Source organism: Triticum aestivum, chromosome 2D, assembly GCF_018294505.1.
Source record: "Triticum aestivum cultivar Chinese Spring chromosome 2D, IWGSC CS RefSeq v2.1, whole genome shotgun sequence".
In the NCBI taxonomy this organism is placed as follows: domain Eukaryota; kingdom Viridiplantae; phylum Streptophyta; class Magnoliopsida; order Poales; family Poaceae; genus Triticum; species Triticum aestivum.
Genome location: NC_057799.1, coordinates 520,240,546 through 520,264,713, shown reverse-complemented (window position 1 = coordinate 520,264,713; position 24,168 = coordinate 520,240,546).

Sequence of the window (24,168 nt, the reverse complement as noted above, 5' to 3'; positions counted from 1 at the left end):
TGGTCATTCAATTATTCATTCCCCTCATAGAGATATTCATCTTAATAATATTCATCGTTGGCCTAGTTCATCAAAGAATCTCTTATCTGTTCATCATATTGCTCTTGACAATCATGTGTTTTTAGAATTTCACCCCTTCTTTTTCTTGATCAAGGATTAGGTCACGAGGCAAATCCTCTACCGAGGTAGATGCGTGGATGGACTCTACCCATTGATTCCCAAAGTTAGCAGATTGAATAAACAAGTTTGTACCGCCATTGGACTCTCCTTAGAGCGATGGCATGCCCGTTTAGGTCATCCTTCTTTTACTATTGTCAAGCAAGTACTTAGCAAGAATAAACTCCAGTTGTTGGAGAACATAATTCTGAAACAATTTGTGATTCGTGGCAAAGAGCCAAAAGTCATCAGTTACCATATCCTGTCTCAACTAGTGTCTCTACCAAACCATTGCAACTCATTTTTTCTGATGAATGGGGCCCTGCTCCTATCTCTGTTGGTAAACATGCATATTATGTTAGCTTCATTGATGACTTTAGCAAATATACTTGGATTTATCTTCTCAAGAAAAGATCCAATGTATTTCAAGTTTTACACAACTTTCAAGCACTTGTTGAAAGAAAGTTTGATAGCAAAGTCATCGCCGTCCAGTCTGACTGGGGCGGCGAATATGAGAAACTCAACTCTTTTTTCCAGAAGTTGGGAATATCTCATCATGTTTCATGCCCTCACGCTCATCAGCAAAATGGGTCTACTGAACGCAAACACAGACACATTGTTGAAGTAGGCCTTGCATTACTTGCTGCTGCATCTATGCCACTGAAATTTTGGGACGAAGCTTTTCTCACCGTCATACACCTTATCAATATTCTGCCAAGTCGTGTTATCAAGAATGAAACTCCTACCGAACGCCTTTTGCATGTCAAACCATACTATGCACCACTTCGTGTTTTTGGGTGCGCTTGTTGGCCCAATCTTCGTCCCTATAACAATCGGAAACTTATGTTCCGTTCCAAACAATGTGTTTTCCTTGGCTATTGTGCACAACACAAAGGAGTCCAGTGTCTTGATGTCTCCACTGGAAGAGTGTATATCTCTCGCGATGTGGTTTTTGATGAAACACAATTTCCCTTCTCCACTCTTCATCCTAATGCCGGCGCTCTTCTTAGAAAAGAAATCCTCCTCTTGCCCTCACATCTTTCCAGCGTTGCTAGTGGGGAAGAAAATAATTGCAATGATCAATATTTGTCTAAGTCTCCTAATGGTATGCCTGAGTTTACTGTTTCAGCTAGACCCAGTGAAGAAAATGGTGAAAATCCAGCAGAAAATCAAGTTGAAAATAATGCTGCAGTGCAACATTTTATGTGCATGGATTTCTCTGGCGTATCTGCTTCGGGATCACCACCTCCTGCAGTGTTATCGCCCTCGGTATCCACCTAGGTGGCTGCGCCAGGCGCGTCAGGTGCAACGCACCGAGCTGCCACGGGATCCGTGCGGTTGGCGGGCCCTCCACCGGGCTTTCCCACACCCTTGCATGCACGCCGGCCCACCCATATAGAGGGCTCCGCGTGTCGCTCGCCCAAGCCTGGGCCCTCAACTCCCGCGGCCTCGCCCGACCATCGGCGCATGGGTCTGGTCGACCTGCTCTTTCCCAATGCGGGCCCGTCTGACACCTTGGCCGGTGCATGAAGGAAATATGCCCTAGAGGCAATAATAAAGTTGTTATTTATATTTCCTTATATCATGATAAATGTTTACTATTCATGCTAGAATTGTATTAACCGGAAACTTAGTACATGTGTGATTACATAGACAAAACATAGTGTCCCTAGTATGCCTCTACTTGACTAGCTCGTTAATCAAAGATGGTTAAGTTTCCTAACCATAGACATGTGGTGTCATTTGATGAACGGAATCACATCATTAGAGAATGATGTTATGGACAAGACCCATCCGTTAGCTTAGCATTATGATCGTTTAGTTTTATTGCTATTGCTTTCTTCATGACTTATACATATTCCTCTGACTATGAGATTATGCAACTCCCGAATACTGGAGGAACACTTTGTGTGCTATCAAACGTCACAATGTAACTGGGTGATTATAAAGATGCTCTACAGGTGTCTCCCAAGTTGCTTGTTGAGTTGGCATACATCAAGATTAGGATTTGTCACTCCGTGTATCAGAGAGGTATCTCTGGGCCATCTCGATAATGCACATCACTATAAGCCTTGCAAGCAATGTGACTAATGAGTTAATTGCGGGATGATGCATTACGGAACGAGTAAAGAGACTTGCCGGTAACGAGATTGAACTAGGTATGATGATACCGATGATCGAATCTCGGGCAAGTAACATACCGATGACAAAGGGAATGATGTATGTTTTTATGCGGTTTGACCGATAAAGATCTTCATAGAATATGTAGGAACCAATATTAGCTTCCAGGTTCCGCCATTGGTTATTGACCGGAGATGTGTCTTGGTCATGTCTACATAGTTCTCGAACCTGTAGGGTCGTTCATATGATAATAGATAGGGTAGAAGTAGAAACTATCAATTCTTTTTCGACATTGCAATTATTAAAAGAAGTCCCGCATGCTTAATGTCCGATGACGATTTGTATTATGAGTTATGTGTTTTGGTGACCTAGGTTTGTTCAGAGTCCCGGATGAGATCACGGACATGACGAGGTTTGTTCATATATTGGAAGGTTATATACGGACACCGGAATGGTTCCGAAGAAGTTCGGGGATTTATCGGAGTACCGGGAGGCTATCGGAACCCCCCGAGAAAAGTTAATGGGCCTTATGGGCCATATTGGAGAGAGGGAGGAAGGCCACGAAGGTGGCATGCACCTCCCCCCTACCCAATCCGAATTAGACAAGGGGTGGGGGCGCGGCACCCCTTTTCCTTCTCCCTCTTCCCCTTTTCCCCTTTCCCCTCTCCATTGGAAGGAAGGGGGGGCGAATCCTACTGGGAGTGGAGTCCTAGTAGGACTTCCCCCCATGGCGCGCCACCCTTGGCCAACCTCCTCATCCTCCCCTCCTTTATATACGAGGGCGGGGGTGATACGTCTCCATCGTATCTGTAATTTTTGATTGTTCCATGCCAATATTCTACAACTTTCATATACTTTTGGCAACTTTTAATACTATTTTTGGGACTAACATATTGATCCAGTGCCCCGTGCCAGTTCCTGTTTGTTGCATGTTTTTTGTTTCGCAGAAAATCCATATCAAACGGAGTCCAAACGGGATAAAAACTGACGGAGATTTTTTTTGGAATATATGTGATTTTTGGGAAGAAGAATCAACGCGAGACGATGCCCGAGGGGGGCACGAGGCAGGGGCGCGCCCCATGGGCGCGCCCCTGACCCTCGTGGCCACTCCCTAAGGCGGTTGGTGCCCTTCTTTCGCTGCAAGAAAGCCAATATCCGGATAGAAATCGTGTTCAAATTTCAGCCCAATCGGAGTTACGGATCTCCGGGAATATAAGAAACGGTGAAAGGGCAGAATCATGAACGCAGAAATAGAGAGAGACAGAGAGACAAATCCAATCTCGGAGGGGCTCTCGCCCCTCTCATGCCATGGAAGCCAAGGACCAGAGGGGAAACCCTTCTCCCATCTAGGGAGAAGGTCAAGGAAGAAGAAGAAGAAGAAGGGGGGCTCTCTCCCCATCTCTCCCGGTGGCGCCGGAACGCCGTCGGGGCCATCATCGTCACCGCAATCTACATCAACACCTCCGCCATCTTCACCAACATCTCCATCACCTTCCCCATCTACCTACAACGGTCCACTCTCCTGCAACCCGCTGTACCCTCTACTTGAACATGGTGCTTTATGCTTCATATTATTATCCAATGATGTGTTGCCATCCTATGATGTGTGAGTAGATTTTCGTTGTCCTATCGGTAATTGGTGAATTGCTATGATTGGTTTAATTTGCTTGTGGTTATGTTGGTGTCCTTTGGTGCCCATCATATGAGCGCGCGCGTGGATCACTCCATAGGGTTAGTTGTATGTTGATAGGACTATGTATTGGAGGGCAAGAGTGACAGAAGCTTCAACCTAGCATAGAAATTGATGCATACGGGATTGAAGGGGGACCAATATATCTTAATGCTATGGTTGGGTTTTACCTTAATGAACGTTAGTAGTTGCGGATGCTTGCTAATAGTTCTGATCATAAGTGCATAGAATTCCAAGTCAGGGATTGCATGCTAGCAGTGGCCTCTCCCACATAAAACTTGCTATCGGTCTAGTAAAGTAGTCAATTGCTTAGGGAAAATTTCACAACTCCTACCACCACTTTTCCACACTCACTATACTAACTTTATTGCTTCTTTACCTAAACAACCCCTAGTTTTTATTTACGTGCTCTTTATATTCTTGCAAACCTATCCAACAACACCTACAAAGTACTTCTAGTTTCATACTTGTTATAGGTAAAGCGAACGCTAAGCGTACGTAGAGTTGTATCGGTGGTCGATAGAACTTGAGGGCATATTTGTTCTACCTTTAGCTCCTCGTTGGGTTCGACACTCTTACTTATCGAAAGAGGCTACAATTGATCCCCTATACATGTGGGTTATCAGGGGGCACCCCAAAGGCACACCAAGAATTCTCTTAGCCATGTGTGGTGCCCCCTCCACAGTTTACTCCTCCGGTCATAGCGTCGTAGTGCTTAGGCGAAGCCCTGCGCAGATCACATCACCATCACCGTCACCACGCCGTCATGCTAACGGAACTGTCCCTCGACCCTCTACTGGATCAAGATTTCAAGGGACGTCATCGAGCTGAACTTGTGCTGAACACGGAGGTGCCATACGTTCGGTACTTGGATCGGTTGGATCGTGAGGACGTTCGACCACATCAACCGCGTTAACTTAATGCTTCCGCTTTCGGTCTACGAGGGTACGTGGACACACTCTCCCCGTCTCGTTTCAATGCATCTCCTAGTTAGATTTTGCGTGATCGTAGGAATTTTTTTGAAATTGCATGCTACATTCCCCAACAGTGATATCAGAGCCAGGTCTATGCGTAGATGTTATGCACGAGTAGAACACAAAGAGTGTGGGCGATAATAGTCATACTGCTTACCACCAACGTCTTACTTTGATTCGGCGGTATTGTTGGATGAAGCGGTCCGGACCGACATTACATGACCGCGTTCATGAGACTGGTTCTACCGACGTGCTTCGCACACAGGTGGCTAGCGGGTGTCTGTTTCTCCAACTTTGGTTGAATCGAGTTTGACTATGGCCGGTCCTTGTTGAAGGTTAAAACAGCACACTTGACGAAAAATCGTTGTGGTTTTGATGCGTAGGTAAGACCGGTTCTTGCTAGAAGCCCGTAGCAGCAACGTAAAACTTGCAACAACAAAGTAGAGGACGTCTAACTTGTTTTTGCAGGGCATGTTGTGATGTGATATGGTCAAGACGTGATGAGATATAAATTGTTGTATGAGATGATCATGTTTTGTAAAAGTTATCGGCAACATGCAGGATACTTATGGTTGTCGCTTTATTGTATGAAATACAATCACCATGTAATTGCTTTAGTTTATGACTAAGCGGTAGCGATAGTAGTAGAAGCAATAGTTGGCGAGACGACAAGGATGCTACGATGGAGATCAAGGTGTCAAGCCAGTGACGATGGGGATCATGACGGTGCTTTGGAGATGGAGATCAAAGGCACAAGATGATGATGGCCATATCATGTCACATATTTTGATTGCATGTGATGTTTATCTTTTATGCATCTTATTTTCCTTAGTACGACGGTAGCATTATAAGATGATCCCTAACTAAATTTCAAGGTATGAGTGTTCTCCCTGAGTATGCACCATTGCTACAGTTCGTCGTGCCGAGACACCACGTGATGATCGGGTGTGATAAGCTCTACGTTCACATACAACGGGTGCAAGCCAGTTTTTGCACGTGCAGAATACCCGTGTTAAACTTGACGACCCTAGCATATGCAGATATGGCCTCGGAACACTAAGACCGAAAGGTCGAACGTGAATCATATAGTAGATATGATCAACATAGAGATGTTCACCACTAAAAACTACTCCATCTCACGTGATGATCGGACATGGTTTAGTTGATATGGATCACGTGATCATTTAGATGACTAGAGGGATGTCTATCTAAGTGGGTGTCGGGTGGTTGGTGCGACATATGCCAACGGATGGCTTATCATTGTGGGTGCCAATAAGACATCGCCGGTGCCTGGAAACGGGATGAGGTGAAGACATGCACGCCGGCGGATCTTACCCAGGTTCGGGGCTCTCCGAGGAGATAACACCCCTAGTCCTGCTCTGCGGGGTCTCCGCATGATCACTAGATCAAGGAAAGGTAGCTACAATCGCTCCTAGAGCTGTTGGGTTCAAGGGAGAAGAAGAACAAGGCTAGCTCTTGCTTCTCTCTATCTCTATGATGTGTGTGCTGTGTTCAGAAGCTAACCCTTTGCATGGGTGCTCCGGGGGTTTATATAGGCCTACCCCCCGGGGGTACAATGGTAATCCGGCTGGGCACTGGTCCCAGCCGTCAGTGTCTTCGCTCGCCGGCTTCTCCGCCGGCTGTTGGGTCCCGCCGACTGGTGGGTCCCGCCGGCTGCCAGCTTCTTGGTCGACAGGACGGCCCCACCGCCTAGGGTCTTGTCGGCGGCTGCTTACTGTAGCCTCGCCTCTGATGATGAGGGATTTGTCGAGGTAAGCGTGGCTACAGTGGGCCGCCTCGGGGGATCTCACTGTAGCCTTACCTCGTCTTGTCTCCTTAATGGGGCTCCTGCTTCGAGGAAGGGGTAGCCGGCTTCCGGGGGCCGGCTACGCCCTCGGCCGACTGGGGGAGGCTGGGCCGCCTCCGCGCCTCTCTCTGGCGGAAGGGGCCCGCCGCCTGCGGGCCATACAGGAGTCGGTCGTGGATGACGTTGAGGCTGGCATGGCTACAGTGCCGAGCCGAACATGAGACGGTCATCCCGTACGGCCTCCTGTGGCCATGCCTGCCTCGGGCCTCGGGGGTAGTGGGCCGCACTGTGGCCACACCCCGTCTTGTCACCGTTATGTGGGTGTAGCTTTGGTGGTTGTGGTCTCGGCCAACTGCTTGGAGTCGGCGCTCTTCTTGGCCGGCTCTCTGGAGTCGGCCACCCCGTAGTTGTCCTGGGGGGAGGTCGTTGAGGCTGGGTCGCCTTCCGGGAGTCGGCTTCAGAGGTAGCCGGCCAGGGAAGGCGGCCCAATGCTTGGAGTGCTTGGAGGCCCAAAGGCTTGATAATTTTTTCAGAAGAACCAGGGGCAGTCGGTTAGGCTACCCGTGGCCATTTACTCCGACAGTAGTCCCCAAAGCTGATGGGGCTTCGAGGTGGAGTAGGGGTTGAGAAGCTCGATCAGCTTCCTATCTTGACAAGTCGGCAGCTGGGAGCCGGCTTTGGTTAGGCGTGCCGCCTTGGTCGAAAACTCCGGAGTCGGAGGGCGGGAGCTCGCTAGCGTGTGCTCCGGGCCGCGGGCCGGCCACTTGCCGTCTGCGAACCACGTGGCCTCCCTTGGCCAGAAAGCCTGCCAGCCCACGCGCGTGACGGGACGTCGCCGCAGGGCGAGGGCCCGCCACGTCCGCGCCCGGGCCCAGGCGCGGATTCTCTGTATCCCGAAACCGCCCGCACGTCTCCTTGCGGCAGTTTCGTCTCGCCTTTAGGGCGCAATAATCGCGGGGCGTGGGGGGAATGGGTGCAGTTAATCCCACGTCTCCCCCACGTCCGGCCTCTTCGGCCTCGCCTTGCGAAGCTATAAGTAGGGGGAGGTGGAGGGTGGCAGACCCTCGCACGCTCCTCCTACTTCCTCCATCTTCTTCTTCGCTCGCCGTTTCTCGCAACAGCGCCTCGCCGCCGCGCTCTTCCACCGCACGTTCCTCCGCCGCCATGCTAGTTTTTGCCATGCCTCCCGCCACGGAGCAGTATGACGGGGATTGGGACGGCTCCAACGTCCACAAAGATCACGTCGAGTTCCTCCGCAATACTCGGCGGCTGCCGGCCGCGGACAAGGTGGAGGTCCACCTTGCGCCGGCGAGGGAGATTACGCCGGAGCCGCGGGAGGGCGAGCAGGTGGTCTTTCGCTCGCACTTCTTGCGTGGCATCGGCCTGCCAGTGAGCGCCTTCTTCCGCTCCTGGCTCGATTTCTATCAGCTCCAGCCGCACCACCTCACCCCAAACACGGTGGTGCTGCTATCAGCCTTTGTCACCCTGTGCGAGGGCTACCTCGGCGTCCTCCCCACCCTCGAGCTCTGGGGGGAGTTCTTCCAGTATAAGCTGGGCACGCGCATGCAGGGCGTGCCGGCTCAGACTGGCGCCTTCATCGCGTCGCGGAGGTCGGTCGCCGACAACCCCTTCCCCGTCATCACGCTGATCCAATCGGTGAAGAAATGGCAAAAATCGTACTTCTACGTGCGGAACATCGCCCCGCGGGGCGACTACATGAACCTGCCAGCTTACGTGGCCGGCCCTCCGGCGGGCAGGTGGCCCCAGTGGTCCTTCCGGGCCGTGACTCTGACGCCGGCCGGGTCCGCCGCCGTCGCCCGAGTGCGAGAGCTAACCCAGTCGGAGGGCTTGACGGGGCCCGACCTGCTGGCCGCATTCGTCACGCGCCGGGTTCTTCCGCTCCAGAGCCGGCCTGATCTGATCTGTCAGATGAGCGGCCAGCTCGATACGAGCCGAATGTGCACCAAGGAGATGCCGCGCGAGGAGGTCGCCTATATGGTGAACCACCTTGCGAACTGCAAACTCACCGAAGAGTGGCAGTTCGGCAAGGAGCCATATAGCCGAGCCAATCCGCCACCTACGGTATGTTCTCCTTGTCTCTTTTTCTTTTTCCTTGCTTTGTTGCCGAGTTCCTCTTGGCCGACTCTAACTTAGTCGGTTCGCTTTTCGACAGAGTCCTCTTCTTCGGCCGGCCAGCGGGTCAGACGCGGAGCGTCGATTCGTCCCCGACCGGACCGAACATAATCTGGAGGACCCCGACTTGGGGGCGGCCGGCATGGACGACAACATCGAGCCGGGCGGTGGCCAAGCCGGCGGCGAAGCAGGCGGCTCCGGGCTCGGAGTCACCTTCGATGACTGGCCGGACGACGATGAGGCCGAAGTCGCCCCGCGCCGCCAGCCGGCATCTGGACGCGGCACGGGTTCCTCCGCTGCACCGCCTGCTCGGGGCGGAGGTCAAAAGCGTCGCGCCGCCCAGGGTTTGTTCGGCAGCCGGACGAAGAAACCCAGGGGCGGGGCGGCAGCCACCAGACGGGAGGAGGCGGCCGCGAAGGCGGCTCGCTTCCGTAAGACGGTGAAGCAACCGCAGACCGTGTCGGCGTAAGTTCACTTTCTCTCGTATACACTTTTTCTTTCTTTTCTCTGGTGGTTCCTGAACCCTTGTCTTTTTCTCCAATGATCAGAGCTCCGCTGTCGCTTGAGCGGGCGGCTGCCGCCTCCGTCGTTGAGTCGCCGAGGGGCTCTGGGAGCACCACCCGCCGCGTGGACCCCCGTGCCGACCTTCAGGAGGCGACAGAAAGGAACGCGCGGGAGGCGCGGGAGGCGGAGGCACGGAAGGCGGCCGCCGCCCAGGCGGCACGGGAGGAGGAGGCGGCGAAGGCACTCGCCGATGCCGCAGCCAGGGCCCAAGCAGAGGCTGCGGCCGCGGCAGCGGCGGGGGAGGTTTTGATGGTCACCCCGCTGCGCGTCATGGCGCCTGGGGACATGGAGCCCTCGCCAGAGGGAGCCAGCGGCGACCAGCCAGGGCTGGGGGGAAGCGACGACGTCATCATCCTGGAGAGGGCGCCGGTGCCGACCCCGCCAACTGGGGCGGCTCAAGGTGGCCGGCCTGATCCGCCGCCTGCACAGTCGGCGGGGGGCGAGCCGGCCGCGAGGGCTGAGATGGCGGTCCGGATTCCGTCGAGTCGGCGCGCGGGGAAGGCCGTGTCGGAGCCACAGAAGGCCGCGTCGGAGCCGCAGCCGGCCGTGGGCTCCAGCTCGTCGGCCCGGGATGTGGAGGCGGCCAGCGCTACCTCGGGGTGGACGCCAGGCGGAGGGACGGCCGTGGTGAACGTGGTTGCACAGGACGTCCGGACCCGGCTCCAGGGCCAAGCTACGGCGCTGAGGCAGTTCACCGACGAGTTCCTCGCGACGCGGGCGGCCATCCGGGTTAGTATTCCCATCTTGCTTCTTCTTGATCTTGATTTCTTCTGTGGGGGCACGTCAGCGCACCCACTGGGTGTAGTCTCCGAGTTCCGAGTCGGCTGCTGAGCAAGCGGCTTGGAACTTCTTGGTGGATTTGCCTTTGCTATTCTTGTTCTTACTTCGATCTTCTATCCATCTTGCAGGACTGCCACAACCTTCGAGCGGCCGCCTTCAACTCCCAGGTCGGGAGCTGACTCGGAAGACCGCCGACCTTACTAAGAGTCGAGGTACGTGCTTTGTTCTTTATCTCATGTGGGGGCGCGTCAGCGCACCCACTGGGTGTAGTCCCCAAGATTCGGGCCGACTGCTGAGCAGTTGGGCCGGATCTTCCTTGACGACTTCCTCTTACTTGTTCTTTCTTTTTCTGCCGTCTCTGCAGCGGCCAACGCCAGTCTGAGGGCATAGCTGGGAGAGTCTCAGACTGCCCTTCTTGCCAAGGATGCCGAGCTCGCCGCCTTGATGCAGGAGCGCGACCGCCTGGTCAAGAAGCTGGCCGACCAGGAGGAAGGCCACAAGGCGGCCCTGAAGGTGGTGCAGGACCGCGAAGCCGCCCTCCAGGCCGAGTACGAGACGGAGGCGGCCGGCTGGGCTGAGGCCAGGCAGACTCTGGTCTCTGGCTATGGCCAGATCGAAGATCTGGTTGACGGTAAGCCGCCTACCTCTTCGTCCTTACTTGCCATCTGCCACTTTGGCTCTTTTTCTGATTTGGTGCTCTTTTCTTCTTCTTCTTCTTCTTCTTTCTTGCGCAGAATATTTTCCTGGCTATTCTACTGCCGCCAACCAGACCATCGAGGCCCGTCGCCAAGCGCGAAGGCAGGCTGGCTTTGAGATCTCGCCAACCGCCGGCCGCTCGCTGGAGGAGCAGCTCCTGGCGATCCAGGCCCGCATCCAGCCGGCTCACCGACTGCTCCGTCGGCTTCAGCGTGCCGGGGTGCAAGTCTTGGCCGCCCTCTGGCCCGGCCAAGTGGTTCCTCGCACCCCCAGTCGGACTGTCGACTGGCTGGAGGTGGCAGTCGGCCGCTTCGAGGCTTGGAAGGCCTCGGCGGCTCGCTCCGGCGCCAGGCGGGCGCTGGAGTTCGTCAAGGCCTGGTATCCCGACCTGAGCCTGTATCAGCTGGCTACCTGGCAGCAGCAAGCCGACACAGAGCTGGAGCCGGCGCGGCCGGCTATCATCCGGCGGGCTTCAGCGATCGCCGACTACACCGACACCAGCGTCTTCGCCCCCGAGGTACACGACAACGGTGTCGCCCAGTCGGAGGAGTGGTTCGGGCTGAACCCGGCGGACGGTGAGGACTCGGCAGAGGAGATCGACTCCAGCGACGAGGGTGAGGAGGAGGAGGAGGAGGGTAAAGACGCCGAGCCGGCTGGTGGAGCGGACGACCAGCCTCAACCTGACCGCACCTCCAGCACTACGTCGCGCGCGAGTGCATCGCCCGCCGCTGGTGGTGGCCAAGCCGAGACCCGCTAGGCGGCCGCTCCTTCAGCCGGCGGGGCCGTTTCCACCGACCAGCTCGGTCTCCGTGTCGCGCCCTAGTCTGCCATCTTTTGTTTTTCTTGTCTTGTTACTTTTGGGACAATGTTTGGTTAAGTCTGCACAATTCCACCCACTGGGTGTATTCGAACTTATGTCTGTTGCCGGCCTGTTGGGGGCTTTATGTATATATAACTTATGCATGCATTTGGCCTTTCCTTGTACTTTGCTTTTTATCCTTCCGCTTTTTCCTTTGCCGCCCTCCCTTGGTTGCCGCCTCCCCAGTCCAACAGTTGCTCTGCAATCTGTAGCTGGGGGAGAGCTTGGCCGATTGGGGGGGGAAGTACTCTAGCTTTGCTGGACTAAAAGCTAAGTGTTTAGGAAGCCGGCCAGCCAGCTGTTCTGACAGCCGGCAGGCGTGTTTGGAGGCCGTCTTTTTGCTATATAGGTTCGTTGTTCCTTAGCCATTTTTCGTGTGGGCATCCTTTCTGCCTTGCCTCTTGCTAGTCGGACAGTCGGTTCTTCGAGCTGCGACTTTCAACAAGAGGGGACTCGGGAGCCTGCACACTACTTTTCTGACTTCAGGTAGAACTTTCAATATAGCTCAAGGCGGCCAGTCCCCGGGCCGACTAGACGAACCCGGTGCCAGACAAGAATTCAAAATGTAATAATACATTCATGGATATGACACTTGTCATTCATAGATAAACAAAGGCAGTCCCCGAGTACTGCTCGGGGGGCCTGTTGGTTTGTACTTAATACAAAAAGGGTAGCATGATACATACTGCTTTCAACTGTAAAATCATCTCAGGAGGTTTGCGTTCCATGGCCGCTCCGACTCCTTGTCGGAGTCGTCTCTCTTGCGTGCTCTTGGTGTTTGCGCGTCGATCAAGTAGTAGGAGTCGTTGCCGAGTGCCTTGCTGACGACGAAGGGGCCTTCCCAAGGGGCCGAGAGCTTGTGCTGGCCGGCTGTTCGCTGGATCAGCCGGAGCACAAGGTCGCCCTCTTGGAAGGATTTTGGCTTGACCTTGCGGTTGTAGTAGCGGCGCAGCCCTTGCTGGTAGATGGCGGACCGGCTGAGTGCTAGCAGCCGGCCTTCTTCCAGTAGGTCCACGCCGTCTTCTCTTGCTTCTTTGGCCTCCTCCTCCGTGTACATGGTGATCCGAGGCGAGTCGAACTCGATGTCTGTTGGGATGACAGCCTCGGCACCGTACACGAGGAAAAATGGAGTGAAGCCGGTTGACTTGTTGGGTGTAGTGCGCAGGCTCCAGAGGACAGCCGGCAGCTCTTCGAGCCAGCAGCCGGCCGATCGCTCCAGTGGTACAACCAGTCGGGGCTTGATGCCGGAGAGGATGAGTCCATTTGCTCGCTCGACCAGGCCGTTTGACTGCGGGTGGGCAACGGACGCTAAGTCCAGTCGGATGCCCTGCGTCGCGCAGATACGTGCCAGTGCTCCTTTGGCGAAGTTCGTGCCGTTGTCGGTGATGATGCTGTGCGGCACGCCGTACCGAGTAGTGATGTCGGTGATGAATGTCACGGCAGTCGTCCCGTTCAGCTTTTTGATCGGCTTTGCTTCGATCCACTTTGTGAACTTGTCCACAGTGACAAGTAGATGCGTCAAGCCGTCGCGGGCTGTCTTGAAAGGGCCCACCATGTCCAGTCCCGAGACGGCAAAAGGTCAGGTGATGGGAATGGTCTTGAGTGCAGAAGCCGGCAGGTGTTGCTTGGAACTAAAAACTTGGCATCCTCTGCAGCTCTTGACTATTTCTTTAGCATCCTCCAAGGCAGTCGGCCAGAAGAAACCATGGCGGAAAGCCTTGGCCACAAGTGATCTTGAGGCTGCGTGGTGGCCGCATTCGCCTTGGTGGATGTCTTTGAGGATTGCCACTCCTTTTTCTGGCTCGACACAACGCTGGAAGACTCCAGTGACGCCGCGCTTCACAAGCTCTCTGTTGATTATTGTATATGCTGCGGCTCGTCGTTGCACTAGTCTTGCTGAGATCTCATCAGTCGGCAGCTCTCTGCTGACTAGGAACTTGAGGATGGGCTGGGCCCATGAGGGAGCTGTGACTTCTTCTTCTGTTAATGTAGCCACCATGACTCGGGTGGGTGGGTTGGGTGAGTCGGCCACCGCTTCTTGTGTCGTTGTAGTACCCGGGCCGACTGCTGCAGTCCCCGGGCCGGGTTCTGAAGTCCCCGGGCCGGGTGCGACTACGGCAGTCCCCGGGCCAGTTGTCGAAGTCCCCGTGCCGCCTGCGGGGTTTCTCCAGTCGGATCCGGCTATATCTGGCGCAGGTGGTACGAAGATGGAATCCGACTCTGGAGACGGCTTGATGGACGGCTTGAGGAGGCGCTGGAGGGAGACACCAGTCGGTATGGCTTGTCGGGTGGAGCCGATCCGTGCTAGGGCATCTGCTTGGTCGTTGTCGGCCCTTGGCACGTGGAGGAACTCGCACCCCTCGAAGTATTCGCTGATCTGCTGGACGATAACTCGCAATGTTCGCGTCCTTGGCGTCCCAGTCGCCAGACGATTGCTGGACCACCAAGTCTGAGTCGCCGTAGCACAGGATCCGGCGTATGCCAAGCTCTTTGGCTAGCCGGAGCCCGTGTACGAGCGCCTCGTACTCGGCCACGTTGTTGGAGGCGGCGAAGTGGATCTGCAGCGTGTACTTGAGCTTGTCGCCTTTGGGAGAGGTGAGGACGATGCCGGCTCCCAAGCCGGTGCGCATCTTGGACCCGTCAAAGTGCATCCGCCAATGGGTACAGTCGGGAGCCGGCGGTAGGTACTGGGTCTCGGCCCAGCCGACGAGGAAGTCGGCCAATGCTTGCGACTTGATGGCGGTGCAGGGTTGGTAGAAGATTGTGTAGGGCACCAATGCAATGGCCCATTTTGCCACCCGGCCGGATGCATCCCGGCTGCCTATGATCTCGGCGAGCGGGGCAGTGCACACGACCGTAATGGGGTGCTCTTGGAAGTAGGGCTTCAGTTTCTTGGCAGCGAAGTACACCCCATAGCACATCTTCTGGTAGTGCGGGTAGTTTTGCTTTGAGCTGGATAGCACTTCGCTGAGATAGTACACCGGCCTCTGGACTAGCTGGGCTCGGCCTTCCTCCGGGCGCTGGACCACAACAACAGTGCTGACGACTCGGCTAGTCGCGGTGATGTAGAGGAGCATGGGCTCCTTCTCAGTCGGCGCCGCCAGGACAGGCGGAGTGGTCAGCATTTTCTTCAACTCATGGAAGGCTTGGTCGGCTTGGTCATTCCACTCGAAGTGAGTGGACTTCTTCATGAGTCGGTACAAGGGGAGAGCCTTCTCTCCTAGTTGGCTGATAAAACGATTCAGGGAGGCTAAGCAGCCAGTGAATTTCTGCACATCTCGCAGTTTGGTGGGAATCTCCATCCTCTCGATGGCCTTGATCTTGACAGGGTTGCATTTGATGCCGCGTTCGGAGACCAGGAAGCCCAGCAGCTGGCCGGCTGGCACTCCGAACACGCACTTCTCGGGGTTGAGCTTGATTTGGAATCGGCGCAAGTTGGCGAATGTTTCTTTCAGGTCTTCCAGCAAGGGACCGCACTTCTCTGTCTTCACCACAATGTCGTCTACATAGACGTGGGCATTTCTGCCGAGTTGTTTCAAGAGGCATTTCTGCATGCAACGCTGAAAAGTGGCACCGGCATTTCTCAAGCCGAATGTCATAGTCAGGTAGCAGAAAGCTCCAAAGGGTGTGATGAAGGCAGTCTTCAGGCGGTCAGCTGGGTCCAACTTGATCTGATGGTACCCTGAGTACGCATCCAAAAAACTTAACAGCTCGCATCCGGCTGTGGAGTCTATCACTTGGTCAATCCGTGGCAGAGCAAACGGATCCTTTGGGCAGGCCTTGTTCAGACTGGTGTAGTCTATACACATGCGCCACTTGTTATTCTTCTTCAGAACCAGAACTGGGTTGGCAAGCCACTCTGGAAAGAACACTTCCATGATAAAGCCAGCGGCAAGGAGCCGGGCTATCTCTTCTCCCACAATTCTTCGCTTCTCTTCTGACAGTCGGCGGAGAGGCTGCTTGACCGGCTTCGCATCAGCTCGGACATGTAATTTATGCTCGGCGAAATCCTTTGGGACACCCGACATGTCCTTTGGGGACCATGCAAAGATGTCTCGATTCTCACGGAGGAAGTCGACGAGCTCGCCTTCCTATTTACTGTCCAAGTTCTCCCCAATGACAGCGAACCTCTCCGGGTTCTCCGGGTCCAGAGGTATCTTCTTCGTCTCTTTGGCAGGTTGGAAAGAGCCCTGCGCATCACAATCTTTGGGGTTGGGGGACAAGGCCGGCTGCTTGCCGGCCATGGCCACAACCCGCTCCAACATCTTCTTCTCTTCTGCCACCACGAGGGACTCGGCCAGCCGGCTGCTGGCCATGGCGCACTCGATGGACTTCTTGTAATCGCCGGCTACCGTGATGATCCCCTTCGAGCTCGGCATCTTCATCTTCAGGTAGGCGTAGTGGGGCACAGCAATGAACTTGGCCAGAGCAGGCCGGCCAAGCAGTGCATGATAGGGGCTCTCCAAATCCACTACCTCGAACCATATTGCTTCTCGGCGGAAATGATCTTTGTCTCCGAAGAGAACATCCATTTTGATCTTGCCGATTGGGGAGCAAGACAGGCCGGGGACGATACCATGGAAGACGGTGCGGCTCGGCATGAGCAGCTTCGCTTTGATGTTCAGCTTCTCCATGGTATCGCGGTACAGTATGTTGATACTGCTTCCGCCGTCTATCAGGACGCGGGAAAATCTGGCAGCTCGCCTCTCCATCGCGAGGGTGACGTCCAAGACCATCGCATAGGAGCCTGGAGAGGGCATCACCTCTGGGTGGTCGGCCTGGCTCCAGCTGATTGGCTTTTCTGACCAGTGCATGAACTCGGGGGTGCTGGTGGCGACTGCATTCACTTCTTGATGCTGTCGGCGTCGGCTGCGCTTGTCGTCGGCTTGACTGGTGAAGACGACGTAGGCGGCGTGCTCTTCGGGGAATTCGTCTTGGATGGCGCCGACTGCCGGCCGAGCCGCCGGCTGCTGAGGGGCTGGAGGCGGCGGGCCGGGAGGCGGAGGCGGCAGCATCCCCTCGCCCTTGGTGATGCGGGTGAGCCAATGGTATTTCCGAGTTGTGTGGTTGGACGGCTTCGCGCCGCTGTGGAATTTGCAAGGGGCATCAAGAGCCTGTTCGTAGGAGAAAGACGACTGCCAAGGCGGCCGGCCACCCTTCTTCTTGGGAGCGGGCCGCTCTTCGGGCTGCTCGTCTTCAACTGTGGCCACCTGCCGACTGGAGGAAGTCGGCATGGGGGCCTTGCGCTTGTGGTCGTTCTGGTAGGGGCGCCGATTAGGGTCGCCAGCCGGCGTCTTGGGAGCCGGAGCAATCACCTTCCCAGAGGCGTCTACTCGCAGCTCGGTCTTCATTGAGGAGTCGGCCGTGGCGTATTTGTCCGCGGTGATCAGCAACTCGTCGAGGGTAGCCGGCTCATCGCAGAGGAGTCGGTGCTTGAGGAGGGTGCCCTCTCGGCACCCGGCGGTGAAGTACTCGATGGCCTGGACCTCATGCACCCCCTCGCAGGAGTTGCGGAGCTCGGCCCATCATGTGAGGTAGTCGCGGGTCGACTCGTTGGGCCCTTGGACGCAGAGGGAGAGCTGGCGAGGCTTGGGAGGCCGCTTGTAGGTGCTGGTGAAGTTGCGGACGAAGACTTTGGTGAAATCCAGCCAACTGTTGATGCTGTAGGGCTTGAGGCTGTTGAGCCATGTGCGCGCCGTGCCTTGTAGCATGAGGGGGACGTACTTCACGGCGACGCGCCGATTGCCGTTGGCTATGCTGACGGCCGTGGAGTAGTCGATGAGCCAATCTTCCGGCTTCACCAAGCCGTTGTACTTGGGCGTGTCTCTGGGGAGCGAGAACCCTCTGGGGAAGGGCTCGTCGCGGATGCGGGGGCCAAAGCATGGCGGGCCGACATCATCTTCTTCTTCTAACGCCAAGGATCGAGCAAGGCGGTCGATCCTGTGGCGGGCGTCATTCTCGCCGACTCTTCTCGGCGGCCGAGTCGGTCGCCAAGAGTCGGGTGTGTGATAGGCGGCGGAGTGAGGCGTCTTTCTCTTCGAGGCGGGGGAGGAGGCAGATTTCCTTGGTGCTCTACCGCTCGAGGGCGGCCCTCCGCGTCGCGCTCGATGGTGATGCGAGCCCGGCTGCGGCTGGCAGCCGGCTCCTTGTCTTTCTTCTGGCGCGCGCCGCTCGCAGTCGGCGAGCGGGACGTCGCGGCGTGCTCCCGACATGGGAGTTGACTATCAGCTCGGGCGCCGGCTTCGTGACGCTCTGCAGCCGCGTCGAGCAGCTGCTGGATCCATCTCTTCATGTAGGGGAGCTCGTCGGCTCCCAGCCCATTGAGCTCCTCTGCGGCCGCCTGAGCGGCTCGCAGATTCTCGAGCGGGGTGGCGTAGACGGGGCGATCTGCCTCCAGCATGCTGGCGACGGCTGCGGCCGCGCTTCTGGACGAAGCCGGCTCGGCTCGGGCCGCTAGGGGGCGGTGTACCGAAGGCGGCGCGGTCGACTTCGCGCTGGTGGGCCTCGGTGAGGCGTCTCATGGAGGCTATCTTCTGGCCTTCCGCGATGAGGGCAAGGCGGCGTGCCTCCAGGGTTTCGGCGTCGGCATCGGCCGGGATGGGGACGGAGAGGTCGTGCATTGCCGCTTGCAGGGCGTCGTGGGCGTTCTCGCCCGAGTTGGCGACGTGGCTGATGACCAGCACTTCGGTGACAGCGCTGCTGCCGCTGTCAGCTCGAGGGAGAGGATTGTCGAAGACCACCACGTCGGTGGGGTAGGCGTTGAGTGATGCCGTGTCGGAGTCGACGAGCATCGGGTCGGTGGAGCCGACCGACTCCATGTCTGCAGCGGGCTCGCTGGAGACGTGAAGCTGGTCGAGGAGGCTGACAAGGCGGCTCTCGGGGTAGTCCTTGCCTGCGTCGGACGCAGGCTCATCGGAGATGCGAGTCTCGCCGAGCAGATCGGCGAGGCAGCTCGCTGCGCAGGCATCGTCGATGCCTTGCAGCGCGTCGAGGCAAACGCCATCGGGCGCAGCAGGCTGGCTGCGCTCGCGGGGGAGGAAGAGGGTTCCCGTCCAGAACAGGTCTCCGGACGACAGTGCACCTGGCCCCACGGTGGGCGCCAAATGTCGGGTGGTTGGTGCGACATATGCCAACGGATGGCTTATCATTGTGGATGCCAATAAGACATCGTCGGTGCCTGGAAACGGGATGAGGCGAAGACATGCACGCCGGCGGATCTTACCCAAGTTCGGGGCTCTCCGAGGAGATAACACCCCTAGTCCTGCTCTGCGGGGTCTCCGCATGATCACTAGATCAAGGAAAGGTAGCTACAATCGCTCCTAGAGCTGTTGGGTTCAAGGGAGAAGAAGAACAAGGCTAGCTCTTGCTTCTCTCTATCTCTATGGTGTGTGTGCTGTGTTCAGAAGCTAACCCTTTGCATGGGTGCTCCGGGGGGTTTATATAGGCCTACCCCCCGGGGGTACAATGGTAATCCGGCTGGGCACTGGTCCCAGCCGTCAGTGTCTTCGCTCGCCGGCTTCTCCGCCGGCTGTTGGGTCCCGCCGGCTGCCGGCTTCTTGGTCGACAGGCCGGCCCCACCGCCTAGGGTCTTGTCGGCGGCTGCTTACTGTAGCCTCGCCTCTGATGACGAGGGCTTTGTCGAGGTAAGCGTGGCTACAGTGGGCCGCCTCGGGGGCTCTCACTATAGCCTTACCTCGTCTTGTCTCCTTAATGGGGCTCCTGCTTCGAGGAAGGGGGTAGCCGGCTTCCGGGGGCCGGCTACGTCCTCGGCCGACTGGGGGAGGCCGGGCCGCCTCCGCGCCTCTCTCTGGCGGAAGGGGCCCGCCGCCTGCGGGCCGTACAGGAGTCGGTCGTGGATGACGTTGAGGCTGGCATGGCTACAGTGCCGAGCCGAACAGGAGACGGTCATCCCGTACGGCCTTCTGTGGCCATGCCTGCCTCGGGCCTCAAGGGTAGTGGGCCGCACTGTGGCCACACCCCTTCTTGTCACCGTTATGTGGGTGTAGCTTTGGTGGTTGTGGTCTCGGCCGACTGCTTGGAGTCGGCGCTCTTCTTGGCCGGCTCTCTGGAGTCGGCCACCCCGTAGTTGTCCTGGGGGGAGGTCATTGAGGCTGGGTCGCCTTCCGGGAGTCGGCTTCAGAGGTAGCCGGCCAGGGAAGGCGGCCCAATGCTTGGAGTGCTTGGAGGCCCAAAGGCCTGATAATTTTTTCAGAAGAACCAGGGGCAGTCGGTTAGGCTACCCGTGGCCATTTACTCTGACAGTGGGAGTTCTTAAGTAATATGATTAATTGAACTTTAATTTATCATGAACTTAGTACCTGATAGTTTTTGCATATCTATGTTGTTGTAGATCAATGGCACGTGCTACCGTTCCCTTGAATTTTAATGCGTTCCTAGAGAAAGCTAAGTTGAAAGATGATGGTAGCAACTACACGGACTGGGTCCGTAACTTGAGGATTATCCTCATTGCTGCAGAGAAGAATTACGTCCTGGAAGCACCACTAGGTGCAAGACCCGCTGCAGGAGCAACTGCAGACGTTATGAATGTCTGGCAGAGCAAAGCTGATGACTACTCGATAGTTCAGTGTGCCATGCTTTACGGCTTAGAATCGGGACTTCAAAGATGTTTTGAATGTCATGGAGCATATGCGATGTTCCAGGAGTTGAAGTTAATATTTCAAGCAAATGCCCGAGTTGAGAGATATGAAGTCTCCAACAAGTTCTATAGCTGCAAGATGGAGGAGAATAGTTATGTCAGTGAACACATACTCAGAATGTCTGGGTACCATAACCACTTGACTCAGCTGGGAGTTAATCTTCCTGATGATCGTGTCATTGAAAGAGTTCTTCAATCACTACCACCAAGCTATAAAGGCTTCGTGATGAACTATAATATGCAAGGGATGGAGAAGACTTTTCCCGACCTCTTCGCGATGCTAAAGGCTGCGGAGGTAGAAATCAAGAAGGAGCATCAAGTGTTGATGGTTAACAAGACCACTAGTTTCAAGAAAAAGGGCAAAGGGAAGAAGGGGAACTTTAAGAAGAATAGCAAGCAAGTTGCTGCTCAAGGGAAGAAGCCCAAGTCTGGACCTAAGCCTGAAACTGAGTGCTTCTACTGCAAAGGGACTGGTCACTGGAAGCAGAACTGCCCCAAGTATTTGGCGGATAAGAAGGATGGCAAAGTGAAAGGTATATTTGATGTACATGTTATTGATGTGTATCTTACTAATGCTCATAGTAGCACCTGGGTATTTGATACTGGTTCTTGCTCATATTTGCAACTCGAAACAGGGGCTACGGATTAAACAAAGATTGGCTAAGGGCGAGGTGAGGATGCGCGTGGGAAATGGTTCCAAAGTCGATGTGATCGCCGTCGGCAGGCCACCTCTACATCTACCATCGGGATTAGTTTTAGACCTGAATAATTGTTATTTGGTGCCAGCGTTGAGCATGAACATTATATCTAGATCTTGTTTGATGCGAGACGGTTATTCATTTAAATCAAAGAATAATGTGTCGGTGTACAAAAGTAGGGGCTCTCCTTTTGACCCCTTTACTTGTGCACGGGAGTCAGAGCCGCGCCCGCGGCCATACTTAATAAAGCAGAGGAGGGAAGCCGGAGGGAAACCGAAGCACAAGGCAAACAAAACAACGCCAAGACCAAGAACACAAAGAGCAGAGGGACGAAGCAGGTTCCCCCGGCAAGACCCTTACCGGGGTAGCCTCAGCAGCCCCGGCAAGGGCCTTGCCGGGGCAGCTCGCCCAACACCAGCGGGGCGCGCCACCCTTGAGCCCACGGCTTCCAACATAACCAACCATGATGGGACGAAGGCTCGGGAGGCGCCTCCATGGTGGCATGTAGATCTTTGTCAAGATCATAGATACACAAGTTCAGATGAGGACTAGAAGACGACGATCCTCGGCAAGATCCTTGCCGAGGAGATCCACAAGACCCCCGGCGAGATCCTTGCCGGGGACAACCATGCTACCGCGGCAAGACCCTTGCCGGGGCCCCGACAAGACCCTTGCCGAGGACGCCTGCGGGTCCACAACCAGGCCCGCATCAACCAAGACTCCGCCGCCGTTCGCATGCAACTGCCAGCCCAACAAGCTGGGCAGGCACCTACGTGCCAACATGCGACTTCTAGGCTAACTCAGCAAGCACCTGTGTGGTGGCATGCAGATCTTCGTGAAGGCCCTGCCACCGCGCCACCTCAGCAGCCTGCCTGCCTACATGGCGCTGCACACATCGCTGGCCTGGGCGCGTGTCGAAGCGAGGCAGAGCGGCGACGGACGGGATGGGCCTCGTTCCCGTCCCCGATAAAGCTAATGGACACCTAAGTAGCACAGTTAATGCGCTTTGTCCCGTAATGCCGGGCGATAAGCTCGCGCACTGTACACCTTTCCACCTCCTGTGTGCCACTGTGGCAACCCCTTTTCAACTATAAAAGGAGGCCCGAGGCATACCGGAGAGGGATTCGGCTCTTTGGAACTACGCAGCCACCGTAGCTAGTTCGAGAGCTCAAGAACACTCTGAAATACACACCAAAGCAGGACTAGGGTATTACGCATCCTCGCGGCCCGAACCTGGGTAAACGATCCGTGTGCTTCCTGTCAGACCTGCTCTTTGCACAACCTCGCGCTCGCCAACCGTAGAAGGGATCCCAGTGATCCCATAGGCGTCGATTTCCCCCGACATCTTTGGCGCGCCAGGTAGGGGGCGCAGTTGTGAGAATCTGGTCTAGCAGTTAGCCTAGCAGTTCTTCATCGCCATGGCTCCGAAGAAGAAGATGATCAGGGCGATCGGCTCGTCGGGAGCCGAACGGCCCGTGCCAGTGCGGGCGCGCAGCGGGCCGGTCGCGGACAGAACCCGAGTCACGGCCCGCGAGCACCAGCATCGCTCTGGCAGTCAGAGCCTGGCGAGCGGCGTCGTTCGTGCGCCAGACGACGGGCCACACACCGCCAAATCCAAAGACGGGGTTGGGCCCCCCGCAGGCGGCGCGGGGCCCTCCAGGGGTGTCGCTGTGCCACCTACGGGCGGTGCAGCAAGCTCCAAGACGCCTACGCCGGCGCCCACATCGCGTTCTTCCCAGGGTGTGCGCGACGAGCAGCGCCACTGATGACCCACAAGTATAGGGGATCTATCGTAGTCCTTTCGATAAGTAAGAGTGTCGAACCCATCGAGGAGCAGAAGGAAATGATAAGCTGTTTTCAGCAAGGTATTCTCTGCAAGCACTGAAATTATCGGTAATAGATACTTTTGTGATAAGGTAATTGGTAACGAGTAACAAGTAACAAGTGTAAAGGAGGTGAAGCAAGATGGCCCAATCCTTTTTGTAGCAATGGACAAGCCTGGACAAACTCTTATATAGAGAAAAGCGCTCCCGAGGACACATGGGAATTATCGTCAAGCTAGTTTTCATCACGTTCATATGATTCGCGTTCGGTACTTTGATAATTTGATATGTGGGTGGACCGGTGTTTGGGTGTTTTCCTTACTTGGATAAACATCCCACTTATGATTAACTCCTATTTCAAGCATCCGGAACTACAAAAGAAGTATTAAGGTAAACCTAACCATAGCATGAAACATATGGATCCAAATTAGCCCCTTACGAAGCAACGCATAAACTAGGGTTAAGCTTCTGTCACACTAGCAACCCATCATCTACTTATTACTTCCCAATGCCTTCCTCTAGGCCCAAACAATGGTGAAGTGTCATGTAGTCAACGTTCACATAACACCACTAGAGGAGAGACAACATACATCTCATCAAAATATCGAACGAATACCAAATTTACATGACTACTAATAGCAAGATCTCTCCCATGTCCTCAGGAACAAACGTAACTACTCACAAATCATATTCATGTTCATAATCAGAGGGGTATTAATATGCATATAGGATCTGAACATATGATCTTCCACCAAATAAACCAACTAGCATCAACTACAAGGAGTAATCAACACTACTAGCAACCCACAGGTACCAATCTGAGGCTTTGGGACAAAGATTGGATACAAGAGATGAACCAGGGTTTGAGAGGAGATGGTGCTGGTGAAGATGTTGATGGAGATTGGCCCCCTCCTGATGAGAGGAGCGTTGGTGATGACGATGTCGATGATTTCCCCCTCCTGGAGGGAAGTGTCCCCGGCAGAACAGCTCCGCCAGAGCCCTAGATTGGTTCCGCCTCGTGGCGGCGTAGTTTCGTCCCGTAAGCTTGCTTATGATTTTTTCTCGGACGAAAGACTTCATATAGCAGAAGATGGGCACCGGAGGGCCACCAGGGGGCCCACAAGGCAGGGGGCGCGCCCAGGGGGTAGGGCGCGCCCCCCACCCTCGTGGCCAGGGTGTGGGCCCCCTCTGGTATTTTCTTTGCTCAGTAT